Source organism: Schistocerca cancellata, chromosome 1 (assembly GCF_023864275.1).
Source record: "Schistocerca cancellata isolate TAMUIC-IGC-003103 chromosome 1, iqSchCanc2.1, whole genome shotgun sequence".
Lineage (NCBI taxonomy): Eukaryota > Metazoa > Arthropoda > Insecta > Orthoptera > Acrididae > Schistocerca > Schistocerca cancellata.
In genome coordinates this window covers 467,948,285-467,965,072 of record NC_064626.1, presented here as the reverse complement: position 1 = coordinate 467,965,072, position 16,788 = coordinate 467,948,285, and the positions used below count along the sequence as shown (strand labels likewise).

General features: G+C 44.4%; 1 protein-coding gene and 1 long non-coding RNA gene across 3 annotated transcripts in view; one reads left to right on the top strand and one right to left on the bottom strand.

Moving 5' to 3' along the window:
* Positions 1-16,788, top strand: part of LOC126177072 (steroid hormone receptor ERR1) — a 474,719-nt gene that overhangs the window by 87,499 nt on the left and 370,432 nt on the right. For both annotated transcript variants that reach the window (XM_049924364.1, XM_049924347.1), the window contains exon 2: positions 1,059-1,180. The gene's annotated coding sequence lies outside the window, so the exon portion shown is untranslated. The remainder of the gene's footprint in view (positions 1-1,058; positions 1,181-16,788) is intronic.
* Positions 5,431-7,299, bottom strand: LOC126177107 (uncharacterized). The gene is made up of 2 exons (XR_007535749.1): positions 7,026-7,299; positions 5,431-6,028 (listed from the first exon to the last, which is right to left on the bottom strand). It is a non-coding gene; the product is annotated as an uncharacterized LOC126177107 (long non-coding RNA).

Here is a 16,788-nt window from a genome sequence, read left to right as displayed (position 1 = left end):
TTGTGTGAAATGGTGTTAGAATATATTTGTCGGGTCAGAAGTGAAATCCGTCAAAATATTATTTCTTATTTTGTGTAAAAGCCTGACGTGATAGACGAAAACGGTAGATATTTCTAGAATCAGCATAAAAAAAGATTCAATAACACCTACTTTCAACAAATCATCTGATAAAAAGTTTCAAAATTCAGGTTAATGAATTATTTAAAAATTTTTGTTTTTAAAATTCAGTCTTAATCACACCACGTATGTTACAAGAACATAGGTGACCGGTTTCGGTCATATCACATGACCATCATCGGACCCATGGCATCCTTCGAAGATGGTAGGTGGAGCGGACTTCTCAGCTGCTGTGATGTCAACTGAGAAGAGCTCTCCACCTACCATCTTCGAAGGATGCCATGGGTCTGATGATGGTCATGTGATATGACCGAAACCGATCACCTATGTTCTTGTAACATACGTGGTGTGATAAAGATTGAATTTTAAAAACAAAAAATTTAAAAATTTTTTATCACTGTTCCAAAAATGTTTATTAAAATTGTTATAATGAATTATTCATGACTAAATTCTCTGTTAAGTTTATTTGCTGTGTTTATTAAACTTAAGGGAAAACGCAACCCAGTATAAATATTTTTTCCCAAATCCAGTAATTTAAAGGGTGCTTCAGATGATGGTAAAAGGTATTTGACTTTTTCACTAAACGGATTAAAATTTCACTTGTTTCTAGTGGATATCTGCAGAAAAATTCAGTCTTGCTAAATGACTCCAAAAGCTAAGGATCAGGATTTTTCTTCCAATTACGTCCCTATTTAGAACATAAAATGTTACCGTGTGTCAAAACTAAGCATCAGGGAGGAAAATTAATGAGATTGTTTAAAATCTGTGTTTGCTGAAAACTTTCGTTTCTCAGAGAAAGGTCGCTTTGGAAATACGCTTGTCAATCGCATTAGGTAAGTCAATACTTGCGGAGAGAGTGCATTGATTGGCAAGTCATGCAGTGCATGTGCGGAACGTGCGCATGCTCCAAAAGCCTGAAGGCAGCCGTGCTGTGTTTGCAGGGTGCGTCCCGGGAGCAGAGGGCGCGGCTGCGGAGGTGCAGGCGGCAGCCCACATGACCGCGTGACGGGACCTCGCCGCCCAAGCTGGCGCTGGCGCCGGCGCAGCCGCTGACCGCCGTCAGGTGAGTCGGGTCGCCGCTCCTGGACACGCGTCACGTCCAGCGCTGCTCGATATCGCGTGTATCCTTTACTCGCACTCCAAGGACCGTCTCGGTATTGCCCGAAGCTTATCGTTACTCGCATGTTTTCTTCCCCTCACGCAGTTTGTGTCCGACTCGACCAGTATTCCTCCTTTTTCCCTCGACTCAGACGACAAAAACGTCTTTTCACTCGCGTGTCCTCTTCCCCGCAGGCAGTTCGTGACGCCATTCGATTCAATTTATTGCCATAAATTTGGAACCTGTTATCTGAAACTTCTAACATACGTGTTCGATAATCATGATAACAAACAATGGTTCAAATGGCTCTGAGCACCATGGGACTTCACATCTGAGGTCAGTCCTAGTCCCCTAGAACTTAGAACTACTTAAACCTAACTAACCTAAGGACATCTCACACATCCATGCCCGAGGCAGGCTTCGAACCTGCAACCGTAGCGGACGCTCGGGTCCGGACTGAAGCGCGTAGAACCGCTCGGCCACAGCGGCCGGCTGACAGTGCTTTATATGAGATATATAGTTATGAAATATAAGGTGCGTTAGTAGCAGCTATTGTTAATATATAATGAAGAAACAAGTCACAATGCTGAAAATGAAATTAAATAAAAGAAAAGTAAAAGGAATATAATTAAAGTCTTAAATGACTAACGTTCGACTTAAATTACTAAAGCTGCTAGGCGCTTCAGTCCCGAACCGCACAGCTGCTACGGTCGCAGGTTCGAATCCTGCCTCGGGCATGGATGTGTGTAATGTCCTTAGGTTAGTTAGGTTTAAGTAGTTCTAAGTTCTAGGGGACTGATGACCTCAGATGTTAAATTCCATAGTGCTTGGAGCCATTTGAACTAAAGCTGCTACTAGCTACTTCGGAAGAGCTGGAGGTTTGCCGACTAACTTCTACTACACCTATCTGTGTCTATTATTACTACACCATTCTACACAGTCTCCCCCAGTATGTGTGAGCCTCGGCAGTTCTACGCATACCCATGTTGGTGGCCACTGCACTTCATTATTTTCTACTACACTTGTTCTTATTCTTTCACGTTGTTCTGATCAAGTGACGCGAGTTTGATACACAGAGAATCCGCTTGATCTTAAGGCTCGACAGCTCAGGAGTTATTTTTTATGTGCAATTAAATTAACTGTAGACTATAATTTTTCGTCTTTTACAATCGTTTGCAAATCACGATCTAATTGCTTTCTCTTACTACCTGGTAACGGACGCAACTGAGAAGGACATGATCAGCGGAACCTTCTTCTTCACATTCATACGAAGGGTAATCCCAAAAGTAAGGTCTCCTATTTTTTTTTTATAAGTACAGAACTCTGTTTGTGTGGCAGTTGGTCACACTGTTATGAAGAGTGCTTCACGCGCTATGTGTAAACATGCGCACGCCGCGCTGAGGCGCTGTCTTGATTTTGCAGGCGTTGAGAATGGAGCTCCCGTTGGATATTACCACCAAGTGCGAATTGCGCGCAGTTATTCGGTTTTGAACGCAAAGGGCACTGTGCCGATTGAAATCGATCGCCAATTGACGGAAGTGTATGGTGAGTCGTGCATGGGTGTCAAAAAAGTTTGTAAGTGGTGTAGAGAGTTTTACAGCTGGGTGGACCGAAATTCACGACGAACAAAGGAGCGGGAGACCGTCAGTTTCTGAGGAGACAGTATCGAAGGTTGAGCAAAGCATGCGTGAAGATCGGCGGATCACCTTGGATGATCTCTGCACGTTGGTTCCTGAGGTTTCCCAAAGCAGCACTCCAAAGAATTTTAACGGAAACATAGAACTACCGGAAGGTGTGCGCAAGATGGGTGCCACGCATGCTGCCTGAGGACCACATACGGCAACGAGTTGATGCTTCGCGCCCATCTCTTCACCGCCTTGCAGCCGAACAGGACAACTTTCTGGGATCAATTGTCACGGGTGACGAAACCTGGACATACCACTTTACACCTGAGACCAAGCAACAGTCACGCTTGTGGCGGCATCCTTCTTCGCCAAAGCCGCGGAAATTCAAACAAACACAGTCTGCCGGTAAAGTCATGACAACCGTTTTTTGGGATCGGAAAGGGGTATTGTTGGTCGACTTTATGTCCACTGGGACCACAATTAACGCTGACAGGTACTGTGAGACTCTGAAGAAACTCAAACGGGCAATTCCGAACCGGAGAAGAGGAATGTTGAGCAAGGGCGTACACATTCTCCATGATAACGCTCGCCCACACATCGCTCGGCAAACCGTTGCTCTCCTGCAACTGTTTCAGTGGAACATAATCAACCACCCACCCTATAGTCCAGACTTGGCGCCCAGTGACTATCACCTGTTCCCTAAATTAAAAGAACATTTGGCCGGAAAGCGATTCAGCTCCGATGACGAGGTGAAAGAAGAGGTTCATAACTTTCTGAACAGCATGGCGGCGAGCTTGTATGACATGGGCAAACAAAAACTGCCACAACGTCTACAAAAATGCAACGACAGAAATGGTGATTATGTCGAAAAAGTAGCTGAATGTTTACGCTGTAAACTGATGTAATCCATTGTAGAAATAAACAGGTCTATGTACTTATAAAAAAATAAGAGACCTTACTTTTGGGATTACCCTCGTAGATTAATGTGTCACTACATCTCACTCGATGCAGACATTTGGACGCGGGCAATGAGCTGTTAGTAGGTGTACTATACCCTCAGCCCGGTCGATACCACGCAGTCTTGAGAGTAGCTAGTTGTTCCAATTTTCGCTGATGTCCCAATTTTTAGTGGTGTCACCATACGTTCCACATAAGCCTCATGCGGGACACCAAATCTCCCAAGTTTCGGGAACTACTTACAGTTCAAAATTTAATGCGTACTCAGTTAAAAATTGGCGGAGTACATGAAAGTTCGGAAATGAGTTTTCAAGCGACGATGGCGGTAACCACTATGCAAAGAGGTTGCGATTAGCCGAAAAACTAAAGTGAGTCTCAGCACATGCTGGAACTGTGCGTTTCCAAAAACACGCAGACACCTGGCTTCCATTGTTGTGTTATTACCACCACGCCGCTGCTTATTGAACAAAGTTTCAATTTCTGCCTCCTTTCGCCATCGTTGGCGCTGTTGCACCAATCAGTACATTATTAACTTGTGAAGCGTGTCGGAAACATTTTTATGGCCAGCGTAAGGGCCATAGCGCCCTAGTGCGCCCACGGCGACTTGGAGCTGCTAGCCCGCGGCCAGGTTTGCATGGAAAGGTGCCGCGCACTGAGCCGGCTGCGACCAGCCGCCCGCGCGGCCAGCACTTTTGTCAAGCGACCAGCCCCAGACCAGCGCGCTGCTGCGGCCCAAGTTAACACGCAGCTATGGGGGCAGCGCGCACGTTGCACTGACAGTGTGCGACCAGCCGTCAGTGCGGCTCCAGCTGTGGAGATATTTTACATTTTATTGTTTGTTTGCTGCTGCGTGTCTGCAGAAGGATCTTTCTGTCATCATGGACTTTGATACGGTGAAATTTATTATAAACGTAAGGGAGAGGCCTGCTTTGTGGGACTTGTCATCTGAAGAATATGCTGACCAAAAAGGTGAAAAAGAGAATGTGGGAGCAAGTGACTGTGATGTTCGGAGGCAGAGAATGTGCAACACCGCAGGAACAAAACACGCTGTGTAAGTTCTATTACTTTTATTTATATTTATTAACACAACATGTAGCCGTGCGGAGTGGTCGCGCGGTTTTAGGCGCTATGTCACGGGTTGCGCGGCCCCTCCCGCCGGAGGTTCGAGTCCTCCCTCGGGCATGGGTGTGTTTGTTGTTCTTAGCATAAGTTACTTTAACTCAGTTTAAGTAGTGTGTAAGTCTAGAGACCGATGACCTCAGCAGTATGGTCCCTTAAGAATTCACACACATTTGAACATTCTGAACAACATGTGCATGTAATTCAGACTTCAGTGAATGTAATCCAACTGCCATCGCAGAGCGCCTTCGTGTACAAAGTAATCGGCAAAAACGTTTCTGTAGTGTGAACTGGATGCATGCCTTCGTATTCGTCGTGGAATATCCTCTGAAGTGAAGTATATCAATACAGTGTATCTAAATACTGAACACCAGCAGCACTCTTCCCTGCTTAGTTGTGTACAACACAACATGCCTTAACAATATCTATGGCGAAATGAGCGTCCACATTTAGGGGTCTGTGAAAGATTCTCCACTTATTTACGTGCACTCTCCGAAAGGTCTCGTCCGAGAATTACGATAGTTGAATACTTTTTTTTATTATTTTTTTTATTTTATTATTTTTTTATATCAAGTCGTAGACCTAGTGTGGATACGTAATTCTGCGTGACTGCGAAAATGCGTCGTCAGCTACAAATACATAAGGCACTGGCGTTTTGTTTATGTCTGAAATGTGTTTGTCTTCCGGAATGTCCAAGTTATTAGACAGTATTCGCTTATAGATCACTGGTTGTTGAAATATCGTTGAGTCAACACATTTACCATACGATCCCACATCTACAGCTACAAATTTATAGTATGCATCACAAATAGCCATTAATACAGTAGAGAAATATTTCTTATAGTTGAAGAATATTGATGCACTGTTTGCTGGTTTCACCAGCCGCACATGCTTTCCATCAAAGACGCCGAGACAGTTTGGGAAATTGGCCTTAGTTTCAAAAACTCTCGCTATTTGCAGCCAGTCGTTTTTGGTCGGATCTGACAAACATTCATGTTTTAAGATAATCCAGATTGGTGAACATACTCTTCTTAAAATTTATCTGATTCTTGTTACTCCAAGACGGAAAGCATGATGCAAATCAACGAACGGATTTCCAGTTGCCAGGCATCTGAAAGGAAGAAATTACTAAATTACTTCACACTTTTGCGAGGTAGGTTGCTTTTAAGACAACCTTTCCCTAAAGAAAATGTCTTGAAATATTTTTCTAAGATAATCTAATAAATAGAATTGTTCGACTCATTTTCTTTAAATTAACGTGTGTCTCATCAGTTCCTACCATATATGGTACGCGGAAACTCATCTAACACATCACTGCTTGTAGCTTACGTTTACAAAGAATGGACTTCATTGGAAGCTAAGATATTTCATTTTTACAGCTATATCGTTACAGAAGAAACGGCGTAACATTAAAAGATTCATACAGCCGAGAAAAACGAAGATCAACCGGTAAATGTGCTTCTGCAGCTACGAGGAAGACGCCATATCTGTATTTTAGTCTCCTATCGTTTCTAAATATTACCACTCCACCGTCGCATACACATAGCAGCGTGTCACCACAGAATGCTGAGAATCAGGCCACAGCAGAAAGTGGACCATACCAGGCTAGCGTGCTCGGCAAGAAAAGGAAAGCAGAAGACGAAATTGGAAGACAGCTAATCGATGTTCCGCAAAAATTTGCAGAAGCCAGGCAGCAACTGGACAGCGACTTCAAAGATATACCTCAGCACCTGAAGTTGTCTGTAAACGACGAGTTTTAAGTATTATTGAAGAAGCTGAACTGCATCCAACACATCTTCCTACGAACATTACCCAGCGTACATTTTTCACTGTCCGCAATCATCAGCCAGATATTCCTCACAACACCAGCCTCTATCTGCATCGTTATTTTGTGATGGAACAGGATATTACCAGGAAACCTATCCCACGCAATCCAGTTCTTCACAAAATAATAATTCAGCACAGTCTCCACCACAAACCACCGACAGTATTGATAATCGTGTTACATCACCACTACCTACATGTTTGCTGAATCGTCAAGTTAATTTTACTTACTACGTAACGTAACAATTTCATTATTGGTAAAAAATTTCTTTAATAAAACTTACCTTAGCTTCTCTTCATTTCCTATGTATTGCTGTCTCTGTACCTCTTATGCTGTCTCCAATTTTCTTTAATATTTCATCAAACGTTTTTATAGACGTTATAGTAAAATTGAAGAATTTATCTTCGTGTTCAGGAAATTCACAAAAAAGTAACAAATATTCCGTTTGTAGAGCAGGATTGCAACATAGGGTGTACCCAGTATCTTTCCTTCTTTCGGTTCGCATGACGATGCCAGAGGTACACAGCCATCTCCGTAATCTCCATCGTGCGACTGTGCCGCGGCCAACCGACTGCCAGCCGCAGTCCTCGTCTCAGTTGCTGCGGCCAAGGCCAGCCGCTGGTCGTGGTCGTGGCCGTGGCCTCTCTGGTGCGCTATTGCCCTCTAGTTCGTGCTTTCGATAAACAGAACAAAACTTTTGACTACAATTGTACCAGTATGCCAGCTTAGTGCATTATATATTATAAAAAATATTTATCTAATGACTGAAAACTGACGTAATTTTTTTTTTCTACCGACTTTTAGGTCCTTGTCCCGTCGATTATTTTAAACCACTAGTTGCTATGTCCTGTTTTCTGCAAATTGAATGTAGCAGCACGCGTACTGAGCCTGTTCAGAATGCTTGGGAATATGCTGTGTACAGGGTGAAGAAAATTTCACACACTGGGACTGCGCATCGCGGTTTATCACGTACTGGCAATCCAGAAATGTCTTTCAGAAAATTTCGTCCCGCGCATATTTCGGGATGTAAATGGACGTTAAACATTTGCAATCTGGCAACACGTGTACGGCAACTGCTTCTGTCAGCGGCAATAGTGCTGTGGAATTGTTGCAATGGATAGCGTTTTGGGTTGGCATACAGGAGGTCGCGGGTTCGATTCTGGGTCGAGGCTTACTTGTTTTTATTTGCTGAAAGTAGTCTGCATTATACGGTATGTGGCGTGTTAATCGTCATATAGTGATTACAGTGGGTCTTGTACAAAGCATTTGCAGATACGTACTACGAACACAGAAATATAAGTACAATCGTCCTCATTGGTTAGCTTTCAAAGAAGACTTTTGCACGTCATGGACGCGAATTGTTTCGCACCACTGCATGTACTAGATTCCAAACCTGTTTTCTGTGTGCCGACCGGTGTGGCCGAGCGGTTCTAGGCGCTTCAGTCAGCAACCGCGCGACCGCTACGGTCGCGGGTTCGCATCCTGCCTCGGGCATGCATGTGTGTGATGTCCATAGGTTAGTTAGGTTTAAGTAGTTCTAAGTTCTGGAGGACTGATGACCTCAGATGTTGAGTCCCATAGTGCTCAGAGCCATTTGTTTTCTGTGTACTCTCCCCCATGGTCCAATCGAAATTATTTGCAAAGCACGTTGCTAACCTACTGGTGAAGCAAGGCCCTAACGTAATGTAATGGACCTGAACATGGAAAGAATGATAGTTGGTATCAATCGTTGGGACCATTGGGGGAGGGTGCACACAAAAAAAGTTTGTAATCTAGTAGATGCATTGGTGCGAAACAATTCGCGTCCACAACGTAGAGAAGGATTCTTTAAAAGCTCACCAGCGGAAACGATTGTATTTCCATTTCTGTGTTCGTAGTACGTAACTCCAAATGTTTTGTAGAAGACCCACTGTAATCGCCGTATGACGATTAAGACGCCAGATACCATACTACGGAGAATACATTTAGCAAATAAAAACAAATATGCCTCCACCCCGAATCAAACCCTCGACCCCCTGCTTGTTAATCCTACACGCCATGCGCTGCACCAGCTACACAGCCCTACTGCAATTTCCTGACGGAGGTAGTTACCACACATGTGATTCCCATGTTGCCATATTGCAAATCTTTAACGTCCATTTACTGCCGGGAATATGCACAGGACGAAATTTTGTGAGCGACATTTTTGTATTGCTAGTATGTTAGGAATCGCGTCGCGAAGTCCCAGTGCGCGAATTTTTCTTCACCCTGTACATCCGCCTTATAGTGCTTCTAGTGCTCCAATCAGACTGTCATTCGCCTAATCTCCAGGCTCGTAGTGTCTTTTATTAGACATATAGGCTCCTCTGATGTCGTGTTCTTCTCGCCCCAACCAATAGAAAGCTGCCCTGTCATAATAGGCATATCCCGAGAATCTGCAGTGAATCCACGACAGGTTTAGTGCGAAATGCACTGCGGAGCCCCGGTTAGGTACTTGTCAAATTCCGCCAATTTCTGATTCTCAGCGCCCCAAGTTGATACTGATTCGTAGTATATAAAATATTTTGCCACTAGCCATATTTTCTTCTCTAAATGCAGTTCAGCCCGATTCGGACTGAGACGGCAGTATTCGCAGTCCTCCAGTTCCTTTCTCCCAAGGACTTTTTGTTATTCCTATGAATTCAAACGCCGTGTGCGAGCAGTATATGGCGTCTCTTGTGCGGGAACAGTGTGTCTCCGACATCAATTATTTCTATCTACATAGTTTCTTCCAAAGTGATCAGTTCTATTGTAAAATTAAACTGTCATCAGGACTGAATGGAGGGGTACTACGACTCAGACTTCTATTCATTTAAGTTCACATTAACGACAGTTTCGCACATGTTCTCATTGTGTTGTGCAGTCATCATGTAGCAGGAAATACAGTGTGATCTGTGTCAACAACATAATCAGAGGAGAGTCCACAATAAATTTCAAAAAAACACTAATATTTATTGATACCACTAAAGAGTAATGAATATTTTGTAATGGGATAGTGTCTCGACATACCAATTTCTCTTCCTCTTCTTTTGCTACTGTCTTTGTCCCGCATTGTGCGCAGGGTCGGCAGGGTTAAGTACAGAGTTGGTATGGATAATTTTTAAGGGGTGGCCGGATGCCCTTCCTGCTGCCACCCCATAACCCCCTAGTGGGATATGAAAAACCGCCCAAAAACCACATCCAAGCTGGCCGACACACTGGCCCTCGTCGTTAATCCGCCGGTCGGATTCGATCTGGGGCCGGAGCGCCTACCCCAATCCAGGAAGCAGCGCCATTAGCGCTCGCGGCTAACCTGGCGGGTCGCGACATACCGATTACATGTAGTAAGAAATTTAGCGTTACTCTTACAGCACTAGTTATGTATTCATTCTAGAAGCGCCTGTGGTCGTAGCTTCTGATTTACAAATGATTACGAGTTTTTTTAGCATTTTTGCGTGGGAAGACTTGTTAATAACCTGGCCGCTACGTTTTTAGGTCGTTTCCAGCTAATTAAGGTCCAGTTGCTAACTTATCCTCTCATTATGTATGAAGGCGGCATTCGAAGTACCGCCTAACTTCTGGACGCAATGTTTGTTCATAGATACCATGTTGCTATTAATTGTTTAAACACAAGCGTGCGCATACAACGGAAACAAACTCGAAGATAATGTTGTGGAAAGCAGATGAATATGAAATGGGAGACAAATTACTGCAAGAAAAATTTGAAGAGGACTGAAAGACCTAAGTTGAGACAAGGCACTTGGTGTGGACGACGTTCCCTACGAATTGTAGAAATCCTCGGGAGAGCATACTATGACAAAGGTGTTCACGTTCTATACAAGATGAGACAGGGTAAAGAAGAATATAATCATTTCAGTTTTAAACAAGACAGATGCTACAAATCTTAATATTAATTGTGGATATTAACGAACCATCTTTTGATAAGTCATGGTTGCAAAATACTAACAACAATTACAGTATTTACTGAAGAATGGAAATACTGGTAGAGTCTGACCTCAGAGAAGATTAGTTTGGATCTCGGATAAATGTTAGAACACGTGAGGCATTGCTGACCCTTAGACTTTCCTTAAAAGGTAAACTAAAGAGAACCAAACCTGTTTGTATAACATTTATATATTTAATTAAAGCTTCTGACAATGTTGACTGGAATACACAAACTGAAGTTATGAAAGTAGCAGGTATGAATTACAACTTGTACAGAAACGAGGGGCTTGGAAAAGTAAGTTACACATTATAATGGCAGGCCAAATAATTTTTACCGACTGCTGCACTACACTTCCTAGTGACACAATACACAGTTACTGTTTTTCAACGTAGTGTTCAAGTATTTGTAACAACGGTCGTAGCGGTGTACCAATCGTTCAGTTCGTCGACGATGTAAACGTGCTCCTTGGTCACAGAGCCATTCGAGAACCGCTATGTGAACGTCCTCATCACTGGAAAATCCTTCTGCCCTAATATTCTTTGAGCTTGCCGAAAACGTTGTTTGGGCATTGTCGTCTGTAATCGATGGCCTTCCTTCCTGCTTTGCATCACCCACGTCTGTGCGACTGTGCATTTAGTCCATACACAGCCAGAATTTCATGGTGAATATGTGTGCAATTTAGACGTTTTACTCGCAAGAAACCGTACTATCCCGCGTACTCCAACTTCGGAGTACGTTTCCAGTTGGTGCGCTCTTTCACTCCCACACTGCGCTATACCTATTATTCGGAGCGCAGCAGAACTGTGTCTGCAGGAAACCCGTAACATTTGCTCTCTTCTGACAATGCGCCACTCTAGCGCAACGGTCGTAGCGTGGGACGACGTGCGTGACTTACGTTCCGAAGTCCCTTCGTAAGAGTGGGAGGACATGAAAGGGAAGCAAGAGGTGCGACGGAACTCAGAGAGGGATGAATATTATCCCCGATGTTTGTCAGGCTGTACATTGAACAGGCAGTGAACGAAACCTAGGAGAAATTCGAAAAGGGTATTTCAGTTCAGGGAGAACAAATAAAAGCTTTGGAGTTGGCCGATGACACTGTAACTCTGTTAAAGACGGCAAGCGACTTGCAGGATCAGTTGATGGAGTGGGTAGTGGCTCAAAAAGAGGTTATAAAATGTATATCAACAAGTTAAAAAAAGACTGACGGACTGTAGTCGAGTTAAAGCAGGCAATTCTAAGGGAATTAGATTAGAAAATGATATACTTAAAGTGTTAGATGAATTTTGGTATATGAACAGCAAAATAAAAAATTGTTCAGATGGCTCTAAGCACTATGGGACTTAACATCTGAGGCCATCAGTCCCCTAGACTTAGAACTACTTAAAACTGACTAACCTAAGGACATCACACACATCCATGCCCGAGGCAGGATTCGAACCTGCGACCGTAGCAGCAGCGCGGTTCCGGACTGAAGTGCCTAGAACTGCTCGGCCACAGCGGCCGGTCTGAACAGCGAAGTAATTGACGATAGCCGAACAAGACACGATGCTCAATGCGGACTGGCAACAGGAGAGGAGCGTGTCTAAGAAAGAGACGTTAGTTAAAATCGAATATAAAACGGAGTAATAGGTAATCTTTTGTGAAGATATGTGTGTGGAGTGTTGCTTGATTGTGGGATTGAAACATGGACGACGAACCGTTAAAACACGAAGAATGCTAAAGATTATTTATAAAAGTAGATCCTCCTGAAAAGACTGGGGAGTAACGAGAAGTGTAGCACAACTTGGATGGAAGCAGAGAGAAGGTAACAGAAGACATTCTAAGGCATCAAGGAATCTTCTGGTTTTGGAGGGAACTATGGGAAGCGAGAAGAGTTAAAAGTGTAGAGGGAGACCAGTGCTTGACCACATTAAGCAGATTTAATTGGATGTGGGTTACAGTAATTGTGCAGAGATGAACACATTGCACGGGGCAGACCAACGTGGAGATCTGCATCAAACGAGAATCAAACTGAAGACCATTCCAACAATAACAACAACAACAGCAACAAGCAAGGTATGCAGTCATTCTTCCTTGAGATACATTATGGTGTGCCATATTTTCTCTTTTATTTGGTTGCATACTAGATTTTTATAGAGATTTATGTAATTATGTACTCAAAGTTACACCTTACCACTAATTCCTCCAGCGTGAGGAGGGATACGGTTGATTATCGTACTGTCTGGAAAAGGCAGGAATCCGGGTTCCAACACAAGTCTTGCACACATTTTTGACTTGTGACAAATACTCAATGCAGCTAAAGAGTAGCAAGTGTGTCGTGTCATTTACATCTCTCAGGCTGTGATTACATGGATATCTCCACTTCATCTACATCTACATCTACATCTACATTTATACTCCGCAAGCCACCCAACGGTGTGTGGCGGAGGGCACTTTACGTGCCACTGTCATTATCTCCCTTTCCTGTTCCAGTCGCGTATGGTTCGCGGGAAGAACGACTGTCTGAAAGCCTCTGTGCGCGCTCTAATCTCTCTAATTTTACATTCGTGATCTCCTCGGGAGGTATAAGTAGGGGGAAGCAATATATTCGATACCTCATCCAGAAACGCACCCTCTCGAAACCTGGCGAGCAAGCTACACCGCGATGCAGAGCGCCTCTCTTGCAGAGTCTGCCACTTGAGTTTGTTAAACATCTCCGTAACGCTATCACGGTTACCAAATAACCCTGTGACGAAACGCGCCGCTCTTCTTTGGATCTTCTCTATCTCCTCCGTCAACCCGATCTGGTACGGATCCCACACTGATGAGCAATACTCAAGTATAGGTCGAACGAGTGTTTTGTAAGCCACCTCCTTTGTTGATGGACTACATTTTCTAAGGACTCTCCCAATGAATCTCAACCTGGTACCCGCCTTACCAACAATTAATTTTATATGATCATTCCACTTCAAATCGTTCCGCACGCATACTCCCAGATATTTTACAGAAGTAACTGCTACCAGTGTTTGTTCCGCTATCATATAATCATACAATAAAGGATCCTTCTTTCTATGTATTCGCAATACATTACATTTGTCTATGTTAAGGGTCAGTTGCCACTCCCTGCACCAAGTGCCTATCCGCTGCAGATCTTCCTGCATTTCGCTACAATTTTCTAATGCTGCAACTTCTCTGTATACTACAGCATCATCCGCGAAAAGCCGCATGGAACTTCCGACACTATCTACTAGGTCATTTATATATATTGTGAAAAGCAATGGTCCCATAACACTCCCCTGTGGCACGCCAGAGGTTACTTTAACGTCTGTAGATGTCTCTCCATTGAGAACAACACGCTGTGTTCTGTTTGCTAAAAACTCTTCAATCCAGCCACACAGCTGGTCTGATATTCCGTAGGCTCTTACTTTGTTTATCAAGCGACAGTGCGGAACTGTATCGAACGCCTTCCGGAAGTCAAGGAAAATGGCATCTACCTGGGAGCCTGTATCTAATATTTTCTGGGTCTCATGAACAAATAAAGCGAGTTGGGTTTCACACGATCGCTGTTTCCGGAATCCATGTTGATTCCTACATAGTAGATTCTGAGTTTCCAAAAACGACATGATACTCGAGCAAAAGACATGTTCTAAAATTCTACAACAGATCGACGTCAGAGAAATAGGTCTATAGTTTTGCGCATCTGCTCGACGACCCTTCTTGAAGACTGGGACTACCTGTGCTCTTTTCCAATCATTTGGACCCTTCTGTTCCTCTAGAGACTTGCGGTACACGGCTGTTAGAAGGGGGGCAAGTTCTTTCGCGTACTCTGTGTAGAATCGAATTGGTATCCCGTCAGGTCCAGTGGACTTTCCTCTGTTGAGTGATTCCAGTTGCTTTTCTATTCCTTGGACACTTATTTCAATGTCAGCCATTTTTTCGTTGGTGCGAGGATTTAGAGAAGGAACTGCAGTGCGGTCTTCCTCTGTGAAACAGCTTTGGAAAGAGGTGTTTAGTATTTCAGCTTTACGCTTGTCATCCTCTGTTTCAATGCCATCATCATCCCGGAGTGTTTGGACATGATGTTTCGAGCCACTTACTGATTTAACGTAAGACCAGAACTTCCTAGGATTTTCTGTCAAGTCGGTACCTAGTATTTTACTTTCGAATTCACTGAACGCTTCACGCATAGCCCTCCTTACGCTAACTTTGACATCGTTTAGCTTCTGTTTGTCTGAGAGGTTTTGGCTGCGTTTAAACTTGGAGTGAAGCTCTCTTTGCTTTCGCAGTAGTGTCCTAACTTTGTTGTTGTACCACGGTGGGTTTTTCCCGTCCCTCACAGTTTTGCTCGGCACGTACCTGTCTAAAACGCATTTTACGATTGCCTTGAACTTTTTCCATAAACACTCAACATTGTCAGTGTCGGAACAGAAATTTTCGTTTTGATCTGTTAGGTAGTCTGAAATCTGCCTTCTATTACTCTTGCTAAACAGATAAACCTTCCTCCCTTTTTTTATATTCCTATTAACTTCCATATTCAGGGATGCTGCAACGGCCTTATGATCACTGATTCCCTGTTCTGCACTTACAGAGTCGAAAAGTTCGGGTCTGTTTGTTATCAGTAGGTCCAAGATGTTATCTCCACGAGTCGGTTCTCTGTTTAATTGCTCGAGGTAATTTTCGGATAGTGCACTCAGTATAATGTCACTCGATGCTCTGTCCCTACCACCCGTCCTAAACATCTGAGTGTCCCAGTCTATATCTGGTAAATTGAAATCTCCACCTAAGACCATAACATGCTGAGAAAATTTATGTGAAATGTATTCCAAATTTTCTCTCAGTTGTTCTGCCACTAATGCTGCTGAGTCGGGGGGTCGGTAAAAGGAGCCAATTATTAACCTAGCTCGGTTGTTGAGTGTAACCTCCACCCATAATAATTCACAGGAACTATCCACTTCTACTTCACTACAGGATAAACTACTACTAACAGCGACGAACACTCCACCACCGGTTGCATGCAATCTATCCTTTCTAAACACCGTCTGTGCCTTTGTAAAAATTTCGGCAGAATTTATCTCTGGCTTCAGCCAGCTTTCTGTACCTATAACGATTTCAGCTTCGGTGCTTTCTATCAGCGCTTGAAGTTCCGGTACTTAACCAACGCAGCTTCGACAGTTTACAATTACAATACTGATTGCTGCTTGGTCCCCGCATGTCCTGACTTTGCCCCGCACCCGTTGAGGCTGTTGCCCTTTCTGCACTTGCCCGAGGCCATCTAACCTAAAAAACCGCCCAGCCCACGCCACACAACCCCTGCTACCCGTGTAGCCGCTTGTTGCGTGTAGTGGACTCCTGACCTATCCAGCGGAACCCGAAACCCCACCACCCTATGGCGCAAGTCGAGGAATCTGCAGCCCACATGGTCGCAGAACCGTCTCAACCTCTGATTCAGACCCTCCACTCGGCTCTGTACCAAAGGTCCGCAGTCAGTCCTGTCGACGATGCTGCAGATGGTGAGCTCTGCTTTCATCCCGCTAGCGAGACTGGCAGTCTTCACCAAATCAGATAGCCGCCGGAAGCCAGAGAGGATTTCCTCCGATCCACAGCGACACACATCATTGGTGCCGACATGAGCGACCACCTGCAGATGGGTGCACCCTGTACCCTTCATGGCATCCGGAAGGACCCTTTCCACATCTGGAATGACTCCCCCCGGTATGCACACGGAGTGCACTTTGGTTTTCTTCCCCTCCCTTGCTGCCATATCCCTAAGGGGCCCCATTACGCGCCTGACGTTGGAGCTCCCAACTACCAGTAAGCCCACCCTCTGCGACTGCCCGGATCTTGCAGACTGAGGGGCAACCTCTGGAACAGGACAAGCAGCCATGTCAGGCTGAAGATCAGTATCAGCCTGAGACAGAGCCTAAAACCGGTTCGTCAGACAAACTGGAGAGGCCTTCCGTTCAGCCCTCCGGAATGTCTTTCGCCCCCTGCCACACCTTGAGACGACCTCCCACTCTACCACAGGTGAGGGATCAGCCTCAATGCGGGCAGTATCCCGGGCAACCACAGTCGTAGTCCGATCGGGGGATGCGTGGGACGAGCTGGCCGTCCCCGACAAACCCCC